Source organism: Coturnix japonica, chromosome 8 (assembly GCF_054131305.1).
Source record: "Coturnix japonica strain WE chromosome 8, WE-NBRP24, whole genome shotgun sequence".
NCBI lineage: Eukaryota > Metazoa > Chordata > Aves > Galliformes > Phasianidae > Coturnix > Coturnix japonica.
This window is the reverse complement of record NC_140670.1, coordinates 28207233-28227638: the sequence shown is the minus strand read 5'-3', so window position 1 is coordinate 28227638 and position 20406 is coordinate 28207233. Positions and strand designations below refer to the sequence as shown.

Below are 20406 nucleotides of genomic sequence, written 5' to 3'. Positions count from 1 at the left end.
TTCCCATCAGTACGAAGCGCTGATCTTAAAGAATTAGAAGGTAGATTTTAACACTGCTAATCATCCCTCCTTGATAAACAGAGCCATACATATCTCTTTGGGTAGCATACCTCATAAATAATGCTGAATATCTTTAAAAAGTCAGCAATTAAATCTGCTTTTTACACTCAGTTGTGTTTGTTTTTGTGGAGCCGGTGGGAGGAATTGCTTACAAGAGGGATTTATGGACATGAGAAGCATCCATGGGGTTTCTCATTAGAAAACTGATGACAGGAACACTGGGTTTTGGTTCAAAGCTGTCGGAATTGTTCTCTGGAGGAGAACTGCTTGGTCAGTCTTTCCCCCCCCCCCCCCCTTTCTTTCTGAATGAGGTACTGAACATATGATGAGGTGCTCGTGTGTCTCCAGCAGGACATCACTCTGTGCACTGATAAAGAGCGAGGAAATCAGCCGGTCTTACAGCAGTGGGCGTTGTTGAAGCTGCAGACAAGCTGAGCATAGGATGCTGCAGGTGAGATGGGACAGTGCTCGGCTCTGAGTAGGGGACGGAACGGAGGGAGGCTGTTACCCCAGCCCTCAAGTTGCAATGCCAGCGTCCGGCCAGCAGGGGGCGCGCTCCCCTCGCTGCCTATGGGCACGGCTCGGGTTCTGTGCGGCTCCGAGCGGTGCTGGTGCTGGTTCTGGTTCTGATTCTGGTGCTGGTGCTGGTGCCTGTCTTAGAGTCCAGCTCCAGCCCTGCAGGGCAGAGATGTCCCACCGCAGGAGTCGTTTGAAGGATCTCGCCCCACTCAGTCAGATCTTTGTGCCCTCTTGTAATCTGTGGCAGATTTATTTCTGCTAATTTTTAAATACCAAGTGTATCTAGTGTACTTATTACTCCTAATTAGTGTGAGAATAAAGAATCAAAGAGGGTATTCCTCCAATGACTTGTTTTTGAAGAGTGACAAATTAATCCCCTTGGATGTGGCTGAAGCCAGGAAAGATCTGTTTGTTCCTCAAACCGAATGCAGCCGTTAAGTGATCACAACTCCTCTCGTGATAAACAGATCCTTATTTCCTTGTGTACCCCAGGGCCCAGGGGCTTTACTCCCAAAGCCAGGCCTTCCCTGGGTGATGGAGGCTGAGGAATGCACCTGTGAGATGTTACACACCATGAGATATCTGACTTGGAGCTGTGTGCATCCCTGACCCGCTGCATCCCTTTGTATTATTCTTATGCTCTTTGAGCTTTGGACCAAGCCCTCAATGGTTTGCTTGCACCGTTAGCACTGCCCACCTTCCTTGAAATGACACTGGGAGCATGATAAGGGAAAATCTTACGGCTCAGTATTTATTTTTCTTCATGTGGTTCTCCCTGTAAATGCATCGTAACATTTCAAGGGGATGCTTGTAATCTGCTTTAATAGGGATCAGGTGGCATTTACGAGAACGATGCCAACTTCAAGGCCACAACTTTAAATCTTCCCCCGTTTGCTTTAGCTAGAAAGCGTGAGCGATGCTGAGGCGATAAGCTGGAGATCAGATTGTGACAGATGCCTTTTCCAATGGGATCCTGAGATAAGCGACAGGGAGATTTCCAGCCTCAATTACTCTCCAGGTCCCAGCGCTGGGTTAGGAATGAGCGCGACGGGGAAGGCGTGGAAGCCACCTTTGTGCTCAAGTGATCAAAGCAGGGCACTGACGGCTGTTTAAATGCTATCAGCCCACGACAGACCCCCATGGGACTGCTGCACCTGCCGACCACGCTCCTTTATGGCTGTGCTGCATCCCGCCGTGTGCTTCTCTTACCCTGGGGTGATGCCGAGCTGACTGCACCAGCGGGTGTGTGCTTACAGAGGGGTAATCCTCAGCTGTTTGTTCCAGCAGCTCAGAGAGAACAGCAGCTGCTGGCCCACTGTGGATAAAGGGTGTACAGCTGCAGGCAGCCACGCTCAGGTTGAGCAGGGTTAGATGGTGGTTTTACCCCACACTGTCCTGCTGTGGGCTTCATACAGTGCTCCCACTGCAGGACAAGATAGATGGAGTAAATGGAGACTGTGATGTTTAAAACTTACCCTGACCCTTGCATGGTTCCAAAATTTGTGGCTAGCTGAATATGATAACCTAACAAAATATGCTTTCCAAGGGAACATACTGGTCTCTTGCACACTTAAGGCAAGGAAGATAATGTTTCTATTTCACTTTGGGCAGGACATAATATAGTACAATAAAATCCCTTTGCTGTGCTCAACATCAGAAAAAGTGATATTTTCACATGCTTTTCCTCTTGGATATCAGAATTTTTCCAAATAGAAGCAGGCTGTAAATAGCTGTGAAAATCATTGAGAGGGGGAATTTCTATGAAACAGAGTGTGTGCCACAGGATACTGAATGAATGCATATGAAGTTGTATGGAGTTGATTATTTTTATCTCATATGATACACTTTCAATGTGTTTTTTTCATACCCTCAATAAGTTTTTCAATTGAAATCCATAAAGCAATTTCTGGAATTACTAGAAGGAACAAAGTGGGAAAGAGCAGTTCAGGCGAGGAGGAAAGTGATGTAACTTTAAAATAAAGGAAAATTAATGCCATGGAGCACTAGGCTTGTTTTCAGCAGGAAGATTTGCAATAAAGAGCACAAATAGTCATGGCAGTGTAAGCTAAGGGTATCATACTCAGTGCTGCTGAGACAGACCCGAGGTTTATTCCCTGGGAACCAAGGTGAAGTTTGAGAATAGGTGATATGGCTGTGGGATGGGTGATAAGGCCATGGGATGGGTGATATGGCCATGGTTCTTTGAGCGTGAGACTCAAAAGCTGTGTAACTGGGAGCCTGAGAGCCCAGAAGGGAAGGAAGCCACTTCTCAGACCTAAAGAAATGGATGAGGCCCAGATGGAAGGTCTAATGCTGAGCGCTGCTGGGGGAGCAGTGAGAGATATTGGAGACAAACAGACGTGGAAGGCAGAGTAAGCCCTTTTTTCCCCTAGTGAACCATATTTAAAGAATATAGATTCCAAGACATACGGAAGCAGATTTTTAAGTGAAATGCCAAAATGTTCAAACTTGCAGTACAGTCACTGAAGGTGAGAGTGCTCTTGTTGCAGGATCTAAAGGCAAAACAGACCTGGCTGTAATCTCCTCTTTGCTTTTCCTACTCTGGCTATTGCAGATCCACATCAATTTTCACCCAGATATTATATAGAGAAGGTTGCACAAATGAAGATATTTCTTTGCTTCTTTCCGCTTCTTCCCACCTGTGGCTGCAGTAGTTCACACCGGCCTTGCCTTTCTCTCAGCACAAAATCTTGCTGCTGAAGAACACGGCTAGACTGCAGCGCAGACACTTATCACTTTATTTTCTCCTATGAGCAAGGAGTGGGAATGTCTCATCTGGTGTGTTGAACTCGGATCTAAGTGCTAAAATGTTTACTGCTTTCAGTCCGCCCAGCAGGAGGCTCTGAGTAAAAGTGATGGTTGGCAGCCTGCTGCCGTTGGTACCATCCAAGTCACAGAGGCTCACAGCAAAACTTGCACAGTGTCTGAACTTCAGACTATTGTCTACTGACTATGACTACAGACTGATGTCTATTAACATTTGATCACATCTCAGGATTTGGAATACATTTAGCGAGATTACAGTGTTCATATCTAGGAACTCCTGATCATCTTCCACCTTCCCTAATTCATGCATTCCTGCACTTAATGGCATTCATAGCAACAAATAATCCTTCTTCTCCCCTAATGATACGCACTGCACCCACTACAACGTGGGTAAATACATTTATGTTTTTGTTATTTTAGAAGAAAAATCCTTGTGCTGTGAGTAATGAATTGAAGGTTAAGTGACAATTTTTCTTTATAACCCCTCATGTCTTACAGTCTGTGAACTGAAAACTGGATTAACCTTTAATTACCCCCTGTGATCTCTCAACCCTGGAACAACATTACCACTCCTCCTACTGTTATTTGCATACAGCATTTAATGAGAGAAACATCTGTTTGCATATTTGGTATCATTAATATTATGTAGATGGGCTGAGTATTCATGTTGCAGTGGGCAATTGTGCGGAAATCCCCTTTTCTCTCATTTTTGCTCTATTTCCCCCCTCCTAACAATTCTGACTTGTATTAATTAGAAAAAGAACTGCCTGGTGCCAGTAGTCCTGCATATGTAATGCACAGCTGCTGTGTGATCTGAATGGCAGCACAGCAATATCCCGATGGATTTATAAAATACAGGGTATTCATTTTGATGCTATTAGGAAAACCTGTTGATATTTTTGGGGTTAAACTTACCCATTAATAAAACATATTACTGAACATATAATTAATACAAGTGAGATAGCTAACAGATTCTTTGTTTTCCTCCAAACTTTACTTGATTCTCTCTAGTAAGATAAAGCATTAAGTACCCAGTCTATCAGCCATTTTGTAGGCTAGGTTTTAGTTTAGAGCTTGATACCTGTTTCATTTCTCTCTGACAAACAGAAATATTTCATATTTAGTATGAAAACTGTTTTCCTGAAGTCGTTCATCAGAAAAGTCTAAGCCATTGCTGATATACATCAGCCCCCCTTTGATAAATAAACATGTATATATATGTGTGTCATATATATGTGTGTGTGTGTATATATATGTATATGACATGTATGTATATATATGTCATATGTGTGTGTGTGTGTGTGTATATATATATATATGTCTTCTGAGTTTCCACTAATCCAAAGGTAGGTAATACTTCCCACAGTGAGATTTGTTGTGTTTTCCATGCATCCTAAGTTCTCATCAGAAATGACATCAGTTTGCCCTCTTCTGCTTGAGTTGAACTACCGAATCTGTGTCAGTGACTACTGAAAGTTTGCACAGCTCGAAGTGATTCTTTATCTAGAGTTCCATGTGGATAAAGAGGAGTTTCATTGCCAAAAATTATACCTAAGCTGCATTTATCTGTCCAACCATTCCTTTGTTGAAGACAAATAAGTAGAATGACTCTGTGGTGGCCTTTGTTTATTTTGGTTTTGATAGACAGAGAATTCCTGCTAACTGCTTGGCTTAACCTGCACAAAGGTAACAGTTTGACACACAGTAAGAATTTCAGGCAAGAATGGTATTTACATTCTCTACTTGAATATATTTCTTCCCTGCTGGACTTCAGCTAAAATCAAGACTATCTTGTGGTGATGCTGTCCATCAGAATAACTGCTTGCGAGCAGCTGCTCACCACTATCACCCATCCTTCCCCTGGCTAGCTTAGAAAAAGGGAAATCAAGTTGGTTTTCTGTGTTTGGAAGTAACTTCTATGTGGTAACTGAGGATTCAAATTGTTGCATGTTTGCTAACTTTCAGTGAGGAACTAAACAGAAACTCGAAAAACTCAGGTTTGCCTGCATACCAAAACTGAGTGTATTATGGATGGATGAGGTTATTCTTTAAGATGGACGTTTCCATCTGGATGGCTTCCTTCCAAAATTTCCTTCCCAGCTTTGCCCAAAATGAAAGGAATCCCAGATAAAGCATGAACAAACTCAAGATTAATGATGGCTGATCAGATGAATGCTCAAGTACCACCTCTTTCCAGACCTGCTGCAGAATAATGACATTACTCTGTTCTAATTCATGACTTAAATTTTACATGAGGAGTTTGTGAGTGGTTTTGGTTTTTGGCTGTTTTTATTTTTGCAATGCAGATCATTTTCACGATCAGTTGCACAAACATTCTGTGAGAACATACACTCCTTGAAAGCAGATTTTCATAGTTGAAGAGTTGCTTTTTGTAAGCCAAGCTTGTATATCTAAAGGTCTGACTTGCAGATAGGATTACCGTGGTTTTGTACACAAGTCATTACGTTGGCATCTAGCAGGCAAAAAAATCCTTAATGTATGCAAACGGTTGTGCATGCAAATTATAGTCCTACGTGTGGAATTTAGGCATGCAGGCAAGCACAGTGCTTTGCCATGTAATTGCCTGACTTCTCTACAAAGTGTCTGCCTCCTGCAGTTCTCTGGCCACGTTCTGACTCTGTAACTTGGATTTGCTTGGGTGAACTAGCAGACTTAGTGGGGTTTGGGTGTGTTGGTGTGACAGTTTATTTCTTAAGTCTTTGCACTTTAGGAACTTCTATTTATAAGGAAGGATATCTCCAGTGATCGGAGTCCTGGAGATGTAAATGAAATCTGGGAGAAAGTCATATAAATCTTATCAGAGTTGGGGAATAGAATCTTATTATTCCAAAGTTGTATTTCGTATTTCAGCTACGCCAACAAATTGTAGGTTGCCAATAATTTTTGGATAAAAAGGATTTGAGCCTAACAGGGCAAGTTTTGCTTATGTGATGTTACCTGGGTATTTCAGATGTAAAGCGCATGGTCTTAATTCACTAAAGGGTCCATTTTGGGGGTGAGAACTCTCCTGGGGAAGAATTAGGAAAGCAGAGGGGCCTTTTTTGCATACACCACAAATGCCTTACACATCCCAAGGCTCTGCACATTCCAAAGCAATGTTTCTATTAGCACCGAAAGCAATGTAGTGGCATCGAGAGTGAAGTAAAAGTTGTCGATTGAGCTGGCTAAGAAGGAATATCCTCGATTGTTCACAGGCTTTTGTCAACACAAAGTTAAATACATTTTGGTTGGTATGGATGTCGTTTTACACACCGCAACCAAGAAAAACAAAACCTGTACGAGGTGAGGTCTCTGCTCAGCGCTGATTGAACTACTCTTGCTAAAATAAATGCTTTTAGCAAAGGGATTTAACTAAATGCTTGTGTAATTTTAGTGAAATACATTTTGTTGGCATTTGAGCACACCAATGCTCTCTCTTGCTAGTTTACAAAGACATTTGCTCTGCTTGTGCTTGCAGTGATATCACATTAATATTGGTACTTGAATATGAATGAAATTGTTTTGGAATCAGTGAAACACCTCTCCAGTGAACCACTTCCTTCACTTCATTCAGCGTCTTGCCTCCGTGAAGCAGCTCTGCAGGTTCTGTTTGCGTCTGTGTTCAGAGAACTGCTAAACAAGAAAAACAAGAATAAGATCAGTGTCGTAACTGAGTTTAAATGCAGTGCAATTTGTGTTAATGGAGGCTTTTATAGGCACTATTATACAGTAAATGAAATTATATCTTTATTCTTATATCTAAAATAAATAGTGAGTATGTAATATATCAGTAATAGAAAACCCTTGGCATTTAAGAAAGAATTGTGCTTTAATGTAAGGACGTTTTTATACCTCAGTAATAAATTAACATTTCAAAAGTACTTTAGCCTGCTGAGATGGATCATTCTATGAGTATGGGTAACACCATGGACTCCAATAATTAGTGTAAATTGCCTTTGAATAATACAGAGCTGGGAACAACTTTCAGTGCTTAATGCCCCTTGCAGTACATGATGAAGAGTCCTTAATGGAGCTTGGAAAAACAAGTAATACCTATAAATCAAAGAAGAAAAGCCGTTTTTGATGCATTTGTCTGAGAGTGTGAGTTTTAAACCAAATTGTTAACACTCCTCCCTGCTGAGGGTCATGGATTAGCTAGGGTGGGAGTTTCTTATAGGATCTTTCACACTAACCAGCAGAGGTAGGGGGTTTCAAATACAAGTGTTTTCTTAACCCTAATCCCTGCCTCCCTGACCAGTAGAGCTCTGAATTTCTCTCTAATTAGGTAGAGAATTAGTAGGTGGATAAATGTGTTAGTGGATGAGGATGAAGTGACTAACGTGCCCCAGACTATGATAGTGAGTTCAAGGCGCTACTGAATTCATTTTGTTTCTAATAACTTTCTCCCCATATTCCAGTGTCACTACAACAAAGTACATGAATTTATCTCTCTCTAATCTTACAGCACTGCATTCTGTTGCCTCCTTGCCATAGCTTTATCTCCCATACCTAGGCAGCAGAGCAGTATATTTCCCAATGTGTCAGTTCACATTTATGCATGCTGTTTAATTGTCTGAACAGCTTTGTAACCGAACTGAGACACTGAGTTGCAGTAAAACTGTATATACTGGAACATGAAGGAAGAGTGACATTTCTTACAAGAAAACAAGAATGTTTTCTTCAGGTACTTGCCAGCTGTACTTTAAACACAAACAAAACCTGCTTCCTTGCTGCTGCTCTCTGTTCCATGTGTGGGACATTGCTGTAGTCAAGGACATGCAGTATTGTGGCACTGTGGCTGTACAAGACTAATCTGCAGCAATGACATTTGCTGTATCTTTGCTGATGTGTCCCTGCTTACAGGGCTGGGAGTGATTTGTTGTAATGGAGGGCAGGGACAGGGCTTGGCTGCACCCTGGGATCTTGGTGGGAATCCTCGCTTCTTCACACTGAAGCTGAATCATTCCTGCTCACCTTTATTCCTCTTACTCACTCCTGCAACAGTGACTCAGCTACCTCAGCATGTTCCTGTCGATGTGGTCATTGACTTTCAGTGGCTTACCCAAACCATCGAATTCACTTGACTCCATAGAATAAAGCACGCTGTTTGCAGAGCAGCAGACCTGGCAGCCAGAGGGCAGGTTTCCCAAGGTGGCTCAGCAACACGATTCATGCAAGCTGCCATGTAGAAAAGACCTTTCCTGGAGTGAGTGTATGAGTTTTTCAGGCCAACTCAGAACTAGAGAGTGTGCTAGCAGGTGCCACAAGAGTAGACTGGGAAAACAAACTGAGACTTACAGCTTATGATACTGGATTCTGATATTAACTAATTATTAATGTTATTCAGTGTCTTTCGGAAAAGGATCTGGAGTTTCCTCAGCTTAGGTGTTGAAGGTGTATCAAAAAGGCCATGCGACAAAGCCAGACTTCATGGCTTTTCTAATGGTTTTCTAATCAGAAAAAAAGAGCCAGCTGTACATGAGAAGTAACACTTCATGTCTGTACAAGGTTGATAAAGGCTCGGCTGAAGCACCATGTTCAGAGGCAACGCACTTCTAAAAATGGAGAAAGGAAGCAAGAATGAGTAGAAGCTCAGGAAAAGTGATTAAAGAGGCAATGCTGAAGAGAAAGGGGAAAAAAAAATGGTTCTGGTTTGTCTACAGGAAGAGAGGTGAGGTAGTGCTTATGTGAGCATGCATGTACAAAGCAGAGGGGTGTAAGGAGATAGGCAGTAACTCACCCCCCGTGTCCATGGTGTCTGAGACAAGGAGTAGATTTCTCTTGAAACCCACTCCTTCCTGCCATGTGCATCACAGATGTTCAGCTGAATCAGGGAAGATTCAGTGCTGATAGTAGCTGGAACTTGCTAACAGGAAGATAATGAAGTAATGGACTAACAGACCTAGAGAGGATGGGAAGACAAAAAATAAGAGCAACTTAGAGAATTCTGTTGTTTATAATCTCACGTGATATTTCAGAACATGGTTATTTTCTTTGAAGGCCTGGAGTTTGCTGTACCATTGCAAACCATGCTCTGTGAGAAGCCAGGTCAGAGAGGCTTGGTGGGTCAGCCTGGGTAGCTCGGTTTGCATGATTGAGTCATTAGATCGGGTATTGTGTGTGTATCCAATAACTCAAGCAGGCAGGAAATTTAAAGGGAAGTATACTTTCTATGCAGAGCAATCAAAGTTGCTTATCTCAGTTGCTTGCTCCAGTGAGCATCAAATGCCTGGTTTGATACTTGAGGAGGCTGCTGGGAATGCTGAAGTCTAAAAGGGACCCAGAGCTGATTCCACGGTGGCAGAAGGCAGCCCTGTGGCAGACAGGCACTGCCTTGGAGCTGGGGGGTGCTGCTTCCTCAATAAGGCAAGGAATCTGGGCTTTAAACACAAGGCTGACCTTTAGAACCCAGTTATCTGTTCTAGATAGAACCCTATCTCTGTCCTAGATGCCTGCAGACATCTCCACAGTCTGACTACATCCAGGATATAACAGAAGTAGCATCAGCTTCAGAGATCCTTAGGGGATCTCGAACAGACTGCTCTTCTGTGCTTCTCTTTCCATTTGTCCTTTTAGTCTGTAGAAGCCTCTGCCTAAATGTCTGACTAACAAAACTCACTGAAAAATAAGGCTTTGATGTGCTTGTGTCTGTGCTTTGCACACTGTGTCCTGACAGTTTCTACTGAGCGGATAATGATGAGAGTTGTATGACTCCAGCACGCAGCTCCCTGAGATGTGCGTAAAATGCCTCCTTCCTTTTAGGCAATGACTTGCAAGGTTCAATATGTTCTGTAGGCAAAACCCAAGAATGTAATTTAGGGGCAGCTTTGCCACATAGAGGACAATTCCCCAGCCCAAGCTTCCTCAGATGTCAGGATTGTCTTCCCGATGTTCAACTGCAACACATACAGCATAGAAAAAGTCATTCTGTATTAGCCAAGATTACATTGTTTCTCCATTTTATCAGATTTTGCTCTGCTAACTACAAACTAATCTTGTGTGACATATGCAGCAAGCCAGGTATCTCTGCTGCAAACAAGTGATTCAGTGGCTACAGTCTGAAGTGACTAATGCTGTCTAAAGAATTAATCTTCAGTACAGCTTCATTAATACATTGAAATCAGCTTTTTGTTGGAAAGATAACTTCTTAAATTATTATTATTTTCACAAAAAATGCAAAAGCAGCAGTCAGAGAATTATCTTGTTTTCTTCTCTAACAGTCTCTGCTACCCCTTGAAGTAGTTTTATATATTTAAATGGTCAAGGATATAAATTGTACTTCCAAACTATTAAAACCAATAGCACGCATTATAATATGCTGTGAAGATAGCTTTGGCCAGTAACTCTTAAGCCTAAATGAGTTTCTCCTAAGAGAAGAACAGCTGCTTAAAGTACATATATTTAAAATTAAATTTCTTTATTACAAGTTACTTAGCATAGTTTGGACTTATATGTTCTCTAGCTTAATTTTTCTTTTTCTTTTCTTTAATTGCATGAAGCTGTGGAAAATAATCAGAAGCTCAGTTAGCATTACAAATTGAAAATCAGAAATTATACCAATGTTTTTTCAGGTTCTCAAGTTACATAGGTGTATTAACCCTCATTAGTCATTTTGTGGCAGCGAGAGATTTGCAAACAGAATTCCATTACGGTATTTATGGTCAAAATCTGATACAATCAAATAATAGGTTTCCCAATAGAAATGTCTATGTGCCATGTAGTAAACTTGATAATTTTAAGAATACATTTAATGCAGTAGAACTGAATACCGAACCAGGAGATTAACATTTCTGTTATATAATTACAAGTTCAAGGAGTTCAGCTTCTTATCATGCTACAGTAAGTATAGAAAGTAGAAGTGATCCTCTTTAATTTGTAATTATTTAACTGAAATAGAATGTCTCCTAGTCTTATTCTTACTCTTCTACACTGAAGACATTGGTATGCAGAAACCATGCACTAAGGAATAGTACACTATCAGAGTAGGACATGTTTGAGTATTCTTTAAAACCAACTAAGAGAAGTTAATCTCATTGAACTTCTTTTTATTCAACAAAAGAGTTAGATGTTTCCAAGTCTAATGTGACTATAATGTTCATTAAATGGACTTCTTTACACCTTTAAATGGATTAACTGTACATCTTCACACTCTAATTATTATACATGTCGCTCACAAATCACAGATCTAATTTAAAGCACTGGAGGAGCTCTGTTTATGAGCATTATAAAAGGAGCGTGTGAGTGAGAATGGAGTGTGATTTTCATCTGGGTCATATGAAAGAATAAGCATCGTCCACATTAAAGTAGAACAATGCAAGTACCTTCACTTGTTGACTTTTTCTTCAACGTTGGTCATGTGATGGCCTTCTGTAAAAGTTAAGCTGCAGGCTACGTTGGCACCTACACTCCCTCACTTGTCTGTAACCCCAGTGATCCCTAACAAAGATACCCCCACTTCAGCTGAGCTGTTAGTAATGCCCAAAGATAGTGGTCCGTCAGATAAAGGATGATATACAATTCTTCTAGTATAGCTGGGATATTTGGGAATAACTGTGATTTAGTTTGTTGTCTTAAGCAAGGTTTGCTTATCAGAAGGTACTCAGAACAGGGTTCTGGTGGGCAGATTGGTAAAAGGAGCTTAGTGCTTTACATCACAGTGCAATCCATACATAAACCCTTTCAATTTAAGAAGTTACTGCTCAATTATTTTGCCTCATGAGAACGATTGTTAGTCTGTAAAAGTCAGTGGAGCTAGGCTTGGTTATGTGGGCACGGAGATCAGGGTGATAAATTAGCTGTTAAAAAATCTCCATTTTCTCTATGGGCAGCAAGAGATTATCAGAGGGTGAAAGTACATGCAAGTACAACGCAGTCCTAGGTGAAAATGTTACACCTGTAGAATGAACCAAAAACATTTTGTTTGACTGTATCTGTAGAAGAAAAAGGATCTCAAAATTTAGGTTGACCCTGAAGTTTTTACTATAAGGTGCTATGATAACAAAAGTGTAGTTATTATGCAGCTGTAGTATGAAGTATATTGTCACAGAAATCCAACTGGGCGAAGCTATTGCTCACTGCTTCCAGGTCTGGCAGCAGCTGCAAGTCAGATTGTGTTTAAAATGTAATAAATACTTTGCCTTTTGTCTTAGCCTCAAAACCTTAGATATTCCTGTCACATCTCTTTGTAAAATGTTACAGATTTCTGTGGTGGATGACAGTTTAGATGATTACAATTCCAAAGCTGAAAACTATATAGATAATAGCTCCCTGGGGAGGCTCTCAGGGCCGGCAGCCACTCAGCCTCAGAGCGCTGAGGGGGTAAGTAGAAGAAGCTCCCATGCAAGAAGTACGGGGCAGCTTTCACTGGGAGGGGGGGCATGATGAAAAGTGCAGTTCCTTCCTCAGTCTTCTGTGTGACAAGATGGAAAGTGGCCCTTCTCTCTGCCTCCTGCTTGATTTCCCTTATACACATACCCAGGATAGCTACAGCTGCCTGACCGAAATGGATCATTACAGTTCAGTCCAAAACAAATAACTACAAATAAAACAACACACCCTTGTCTGGCCAGACCACCTGCTTCTATTCCATCCTCTTCCTCACAAAAGGATTTTGCTTCATAAATACTGTTCTTCAGGACTCTCTGCACCATCGGCTTCTCTTCCCCCAGATAGAATCATAGAATTACCCAGGTTGGAAAAGACCTTGAAGATCATCAAGTCCAACCGCAGCCTTAACCATAGTACCCTACGTTTGCTCTGCTTTCCTCTGTGTCCTATGTATGTTGGGTGTTACAAAAACTAAGCGTTCACTCACAATTATTTCCTCATTGCAGACGTGATGGCAGCAACATCTGCCACAGCAGCTCAACAACGATTTACCTGCTACCACCATAACATATTAGCGTGGCATATTTTACAGCAGACAAATGGTGCTCCCAGAGGTAAATTCTGTACCTGTGTAGCAGCATGCAACATATTTGAAAGGTTTTTAGGACCAGGATAAAAACAGAACCCTGGCCAAAATAGATAAAATAGCGCAAAGGTTTTGTGAGCAGGATCTCAGTATAGGGTGGAAAGGATTTTTCATTTAACTACTGTCTACTTGAACAAAAGGCTGGACACAATTCCGACCTGCTGGCTGTTCCCTTGACACCTTCACTGAGGTAAATCTATTTCTTGCTCACTGTGTTCCTCCAGATACACGGTGCGTGGTTGGGACTGGGGTAATTGCAGTGGATTGGATTTGAAATGCATGGGGTTTTGGCATCAGGCACACAAGGCAGGAAAGCAAGCAGCACAAGGAATTAATTTTTAGTGCTCCTGTTCTGTTTCACTCTGCCAGTTCTCTTGACTGTACCCACTTTGAGCAGATGGGTTTAGTTTGGTTTTGTTCAGATTTTGTTATGTTAAGAATATATATATGTATTTAAGAAAAATTGTGCATATATGTATATATATACATATATAAAGTTTCCTACCAGAGCAAATCAAGTTGGAAAAAATTTACCCTCCTGAGTCTGCTGCCTGATTTTCTTTTGTACATTTCCCCCCCTCCCCCCACCACCTATGAGGTACTTCTACCTACAGAGCTAAGTAAGGAAACCAGTCCTCAGGTGAGTAAGTTTGCTCTCTGTGACTAAGCTCACACAAAGAGAAAAGCCAGCAGTAGGATGGGTACTCAAGCAGAGTTTGCTGCTGTTGCTATTTTATTTTCATGGCTTTGTAAGCATTCCAGGTGTAGCAGAAATGCTGTCACAGCTTGAAGCAGTGATTGAGCACCTGGTGGGAAGGCAGGACCAGCCCAGGGGAGCTCAGGTGCATGCAATGCAGCTGAGTGATGGGAAGGGCTGGAGCCAGGATCCACCCCTTCCCAGACCTCATTTAAGGGTTGGCAATGATGGTAAGGCTATTTTGTTGGAGTTTCCTGCATACCTATGGTCTTCTGAAGGTAAGCGGCTTTTTTTATTTATCTATATTTTTCTGGCTGTTGTATTTGATCGTATTCTCAATTGCTGTGGCCTGGAATTTTGCTTCTGTCTTATTGTTGCTGTGTTTTTGGTTATGTTACGGCATTACACCAGGAAAACTGGTGCTCAGTTGAAAGCATAATCTGTTCCACAAACCAAGGTGTAGGAGCACGGAGCGGAGGGCTTGGTGTAACCCAGGGCAGGTGGGGGTTCTTAAATTTTTGGTTAAAAGATAAGAGAAAGCAAGCACCTGTATTTGTCCAGGTTTCAATCCAGGGAGGGAGACACAAATGTGTCAGTGGGTTGAGAGTAATATGAGATGTTTCTTGTGTTTTCTTGCAAGTCAAATAAGGGTCAATTTAAGATGAAATTCTGACTGTGTAACATGTTTACTGTTATAAAACAATACCTATTCTTGAACAATATATGGGAATAGTCTGTTTTCTCTGTTGTTTAGGCCATACTGTATAAATGTGAATCCCAAATCCTTTCTGCTCTATGTGATTCTGGCTTTGTCTCTGGCCAAGTCAACCCAGCTTGTGTCTTTATGATCAAAATTCAACTACAGTTGCACAAACTGTTAAATAACTTTGATCCTACACGTGTAACTGATCTCAATAGAGATGTCAATTCTATTAATATTACATTAGGCTACCCACAAGACTATGTTAGCACAGAACTGGTGCTCCAAGTCAAGCCTGGGCTTGTGTTTTGCTACCTGACAATGCTGAAAAAAGATGAATACTAAAAGCAAAGTAATTCTATTAACTCTTTCTTTCCCTAAAGGCGTATTAAAGTGTTTTGGATATTGTGGGTTCTGCTAGTGAACTCAGCGAGTATTTCAGCTTGACTTGATGTTTCAGAAATAGCTAGGAGTTTTTGGGTATCTCCAATTGCTCCTCAGTCAGTGGGTATTGTGGGAAATTTGTATCTTTACTTGTGCTAGAATTTCATACATTTCACTTGAAATTTCCTATAGCATTGAAGGTGAAGGGGAGAAAAGGGAACTACTTTTCTTCCAGACTCTGATGCTAACGGATTAAGTTTGATAGAGCTATGCGGGTAGAGAAGGGGCAGCGTGTGGAGGAAACCTGGAGAGAGAAGAGCACTTCTTCTGTGTTAGCTAAAACAGGTCCCAGAGCATTTGGCAGTGCTGAGCCACCTGCTCCTGGTGGGGCTTTGCTCCAAGAAGCTTTTTCACTGGTTGTATTGATGTGAATAATCTATTGGATTTTTATTTATTGTAAATACTGAATGTTTTCTTCTCATGTTGTCTGACAAGCAAAAGAGCAACCAGTTCTCCCATTGTGAATGACAGTCTGTGGATCTCAAATTGACTTTTCTTGCTTGTAGATAAGACCTACAGTCTCTGAGTTTGTCTTTAAGATGCTGGAGTGAGTCATTTACTTGACTGAGCATTGTTGGTTCTCATGTTGGCCTGCACGATAAAAGAAAAAGCTGGAAAAGTGGGATGAATGTTCTTAGTTTCAGAGACAGGCAGCAAAAAAAATAAGTCATTTAATTTTGTAGTTCTTACTCATTGCTATAATGTCTTAGGCTTTGTTTAAATCTTTGTAAGACGTGGCTGGCTTAAGACAAGGGTGCTGCTTGAATGTGGCATTAAATATGACTGTGTTAAAGAACAGATGAAACTCAGGAATAATTATTGCTTACATCCAAGATAATGTTGTTCCTATCACCCTTGGTTTTTGTTTTGCAAATAGTAACTAAAGATTGTCAAAAACCCTGTGGATCCTGTTCTCTATGGCCTCTCTCCAACACAGTGACTGGTTAGATACACGTTGTTGGGTTCAGATTTTCATGTTTCTCTTCCGTTTTCTGAATTATGATGAGCTGCCTTCTAGCTGTTTTGTTAATGGTGCGTTTTTCAATAAGGATTTGCATTTTGATAGGCTAATTGTGTTGATAAAATGCTTTATTTTTGGTTGTAACTTGAATATAGCAGAAAAGTAGAAAGACTTAGGTTGAAAGAGACCTTAAAGATCAAATGGTTCTTCCTCCTGCCAGAGGAACTTCTCACTAAAGATGAAAAGTTCTCTTCGGGTGAGAAGAGTTGGTTAAATCCCAGGTTACTGGGGACCCCAGTGTAGGAGTGATTTAAAAGGTCTGGGTTTGGATTTCCTCATTTAATAACTTTCCTATTTTGCAGTGAGTAGGAAGTAAATCTTCTAGTGATTCATGTGTGCCTCAGAAAAGCTTAAGGCTTTGTTTCAGTGTTGCACAGCAGCTTCCTCTGATCCTGTGCTTGCCCAGTTCTTGGAGTTTCAGATATTTTTTGGAAAGGATTTGGGACACTTCAGACTCTCCTACAAGTCTGCAATGTATTTTTTCTAAACAACCTCTGAGTGCCTGCAGATATGCAAAGGCTTTTGTAAATTTACCTTCTGGAATGCCTAGGCCTTCTAGGAAGTTTGATTTATGTCCCCTTAGATGAGGCAGGTTTCCTAATTGTTCCTCGCACAGGCTCCTGAGATTATCTGGGTGCAGGAGAACAGCAGGAGGCACAGGGAGGCAGTGTTGGGGACCTGGGACCAGCCTTACCTAGGGTGGTGGAGAGGCAGCCCTAGAGCATCCTCACTATGCTCTGAACTGTTGTGCTGTGACTGGGGGATCAAACATGCAAGAAAGGGCATAAGCACTGGAAGGACTATAAAGAAAGTTGATGTCTCTCAAGTTTTGGTCCATTAAGGTAATCCTACACTCTGCAATTGAAGCTATGGGTCAGTGAAAACATATTGTAGTTTGCTCCCCAATCAGAAAGATTAAGACACAGGAAGCTACTGAGTGCTGTAGGCACTGGCCTTGACTTTATCACCTGGCCAATTTGTGCTGCCTGTGGGGCTGCACAGCTGTCAGTGAGAAAACAAATCTTATACTGAAACTCCTCTTTGATATCATACTTCCTTCTTTTCACCTTTGCTTCTTGGGGGCTATATATAAGCCCCAAATGCTTATATATATATATATCCAAAATGCAGAGTAAATATATATATATATGCTGCATTAATACGGTATCAGCTGTGAATCCATTTGTTTGTAATTGTTTCTGAGTGTTGAAGAAAGACAAGGAAAAACATCTGAAACGAGGCTAGGAAAATATTGAATATTTGTGGTGACAGGAGGTAAAAACAAGCTCACCTACAGGCTAGACCACCTAATGTCAGCCCTTCTTCTTTAGCATTGATACCCTCAGTATTGATGAGTGACAATAGCAGGCTGATAGGTGTGGGATTTTTCAAAGGAAAAGTCTAATTTGTAAACAATCAACTTCTTAACAAGCTATAAACAGCTGTCTTAACTTCCAGCAGACCTGCTGGCTGATACTTGAAGGGCTAAAAATCACTATGTTTTCCTAAAACCTTCATTAATTTGTAGCCTGGTATTCATTAGGACAACAAGCCTCGGGGGGCTATTTACTGCTTATCTTCCCCCCCACCCTCCCAGTGGCCCAGGTTTTGCTGTTAGGAGGAGGAGTGCTCAGCTTTAGAAATGTGAGTTTAGATATGTTCCCAACACCATGGGTGTGGGGCAAGGTGGGCATGACTGCCTAAAGCAAAAAGTAAAAGAAGTAAGAGCACCAGAAATAAAAGGTTCATTCCTTACTTCCTCAAGAAACAGATCATTCATGAATAATGTTACCTCTTGTGGTTAAGAAAACTCCACACTGATGCTTCTGTCCCATCCATGTGGGAAATCAAGACAAAATAAGGCTTACATGAACCTAGAGAGTTCATGGACTAGCTGGGCTGATCTCAGAAAGTGACAGCAATACATAAACCCTTTACTGGAACACAGACTGGTCCTTGGAGTGGAAGATGATGATGAAATCATTAGGTAGAGAACAATAAGCATCTGTGAGAGTGGCACAAGCCCATTGCTCGCATGGCTTTGAGAGTGGCAGCACGTATCCTGAAGTTGCAGATAGTGCAAGGTGCTGTGAGAGGTTTAGGATGCCTAAAGTTTTCCCTAAGAGGTTGTTTTAGTAAATTATAGAGGGAGAGGAGGCAATCCTGGGTGTGCGTGCTGAAAGGTGAAAACAAAAAGACTGTGGAAAGAAAAATGGGATCGTTTGTTTTTTCCAGCAAGCCTTAGGTAAACAGAAGTTCTCTCAATTAGATTTCTTCTTTCCAATCCATTAGGGTTAATGCAGTTTTAATTAGCACTTCATGTGTATGCAGCCTGTGAGGTATAGTTTAATGTGCCTGTTAGAGATTCCCAACCAAAGTACCACGAGGAACTGAACACAAATGAGCAATTTAAAGTTTTCTTGTAAACATTTTTGTTTGTAAGTGCCTTCCCTGCCAGCTGTCCTTCGTACAAAGGTGACCCTACAACAGAGATCTCAGTTTCTTTGTGGAAGAGATACTCGGTACAAAATACTCCTTAACAACTTGTTGAAAATCTTTATGGTCTGTTCTCATGCACAAGCCTGGTCATGAGCCCCTGGTAGCAGGTGCGCTGCTTGGTCTTATTGCTTTGGCCACTTATCTATCTGCATTGGAGCTGAAGATAGCTTGTTCAGCAGCAGTGACCTTGCACTCGTGTTGAATAATTCCTTCCCACAACTATGCCTTAATTATCAACTTTGCAACTGAATACAGGATTACAGTCCAAGAATTTCTCATGAATGCAAAACACAAGAAATCCAGCATTTGCAATGAGTAAGTCTAAAGTAATCTGCACAGGTGGTTCTTATATTGCACCTGTCATCGTGGTATCTGAGCTCCTGCAAAGGTCTGTGATCGCATCGGTGTTTCAAGTTTGGTTAAGCAGACTCCTGCATTCCTTTTGTACTTCTCAAATATGTGGAAATAACAATGTCCAGGGGGAGCATTTAAAAGGCAAGAGAAAAGCTGTTAGGAAACGAGGACACTCTGTCCCAAATTGCTTTATCTAATTTGTTTTGAATGGGTGTGAATCCACTGATGGAAGTTACCATGGTAAAAATAACTTAAAAACTAAACTTAGTTATTTTGGCAGAAAATTATTGCCCCCAGGGCAAGAGGTAATTTGGAAGTGGAATACAAGGTGTCAGTATCATGTCTGATGCCCTATAGTCACTGTTTCTCCATAGGATCTGTGGGTATCTCAGATCTTTGCAACCTCGGCTCTGTCGATCTATCCTCATCAACCCAGCTGATCCACCTCTGTGAACCCCTCCTCACATCAACCAGTGAGGTCTCCTGATAGAAAGAAGCTCTTCCCCTCTGTGTTCTTGGCACAGGAGTGCATCGTGCAGGTGGAGGACTGAGTGCTTTGCTCCTGCCAGATGGCCACTTGGCTTTCATGTCGATTAGACTTTACTATGGATTACTATGGATTGCTGCTGCTCAGACTGCACAACAGGATCTCGTTAATGTCAGTGGAACTCTGCACAGGCCCAAAGGTCTATCCATGGGGGTCTTGCTAGCTGCAAGATCAGGTCCTATATTTGTAAATAGTGGAAAATGATGAATGAGGCTAAAAGTGATGGGGAATAGCTTCAGGCAAGTAGTTCAGCTGAGCACTTGGCTAAGTATGTCTTGGTCTGATAGAAAACAGTGTACTAGTTTAGGAAAGAACTCCAGTGGATTGAAAAATACACAGAGTGGTTCTCAAAATGTTACATGGTCGTGTTCCTGTTGGGTATGAGAGCCTCTAGGTCCAAGCAAACAAGTAAGTATCCAAAGCCAGCCCTCTGAGCTAATGTGTTAGAGCTGAGATTTGCCACCCATTGTCAGCCACGAGCTGGCCCCTGCAGATGCATAGCAGGGCTTGAAGTCGCTGTTTGTCGCATCACTCCCTCCTTTCCCAATATAAAAGACTTGCAGCAAACACAAAAGCAAGGCGTTGGGTTAGTCAGCGTGCAGGCTTGGGCAGCGGCGGAGCTCAGCGTTCCGAGGTCGAGAGCCGCCTGCACCGCGCTTCGCAGCCACTAGATGGTATTTGGCAACCGCTGCAAAAGCTGCGCCCTGCACCTAAACTGGCCCGGCCGTTGCTGCCGGGAAGAAAACTCTTGATTTTTTATTATATTTTCCCCCCCCATTTATTATGCTTTTATAGGGCTCAGGTG

The 20406-nt window shown here is 41.7% G+C and overlaps 1 long non-coding RNA gene across 2 annotated transcripts in view; it reads right to left on the bottom strand.

The window, feature by feature from the left end:
* Positions 1-2586: 2586 nt before the first annotated feature.
* LOC146760006 (uncharacterized) overlaps positions 2587-20406 on the bottom strand; it is a 43813-nt gene continuing 25993 nt past the window's right edge. Inside the window, exons 2-3 of one of the 2 annotated variants that reach the window (XR_014948968.1) lie at positions 9107-9268; positions 2587-6999 (exon numbers count right to left, since the gene is read on the bottom strand). This is a non-coding gene — a long non-coding RNA (uncharacterized LOC146760006). The remainder of the gene's footprint in view (positions 7000-9106; positions 9269-20406) is intronic. The other variant, XR_014948969.1, reaches the window with a different exon arrangement.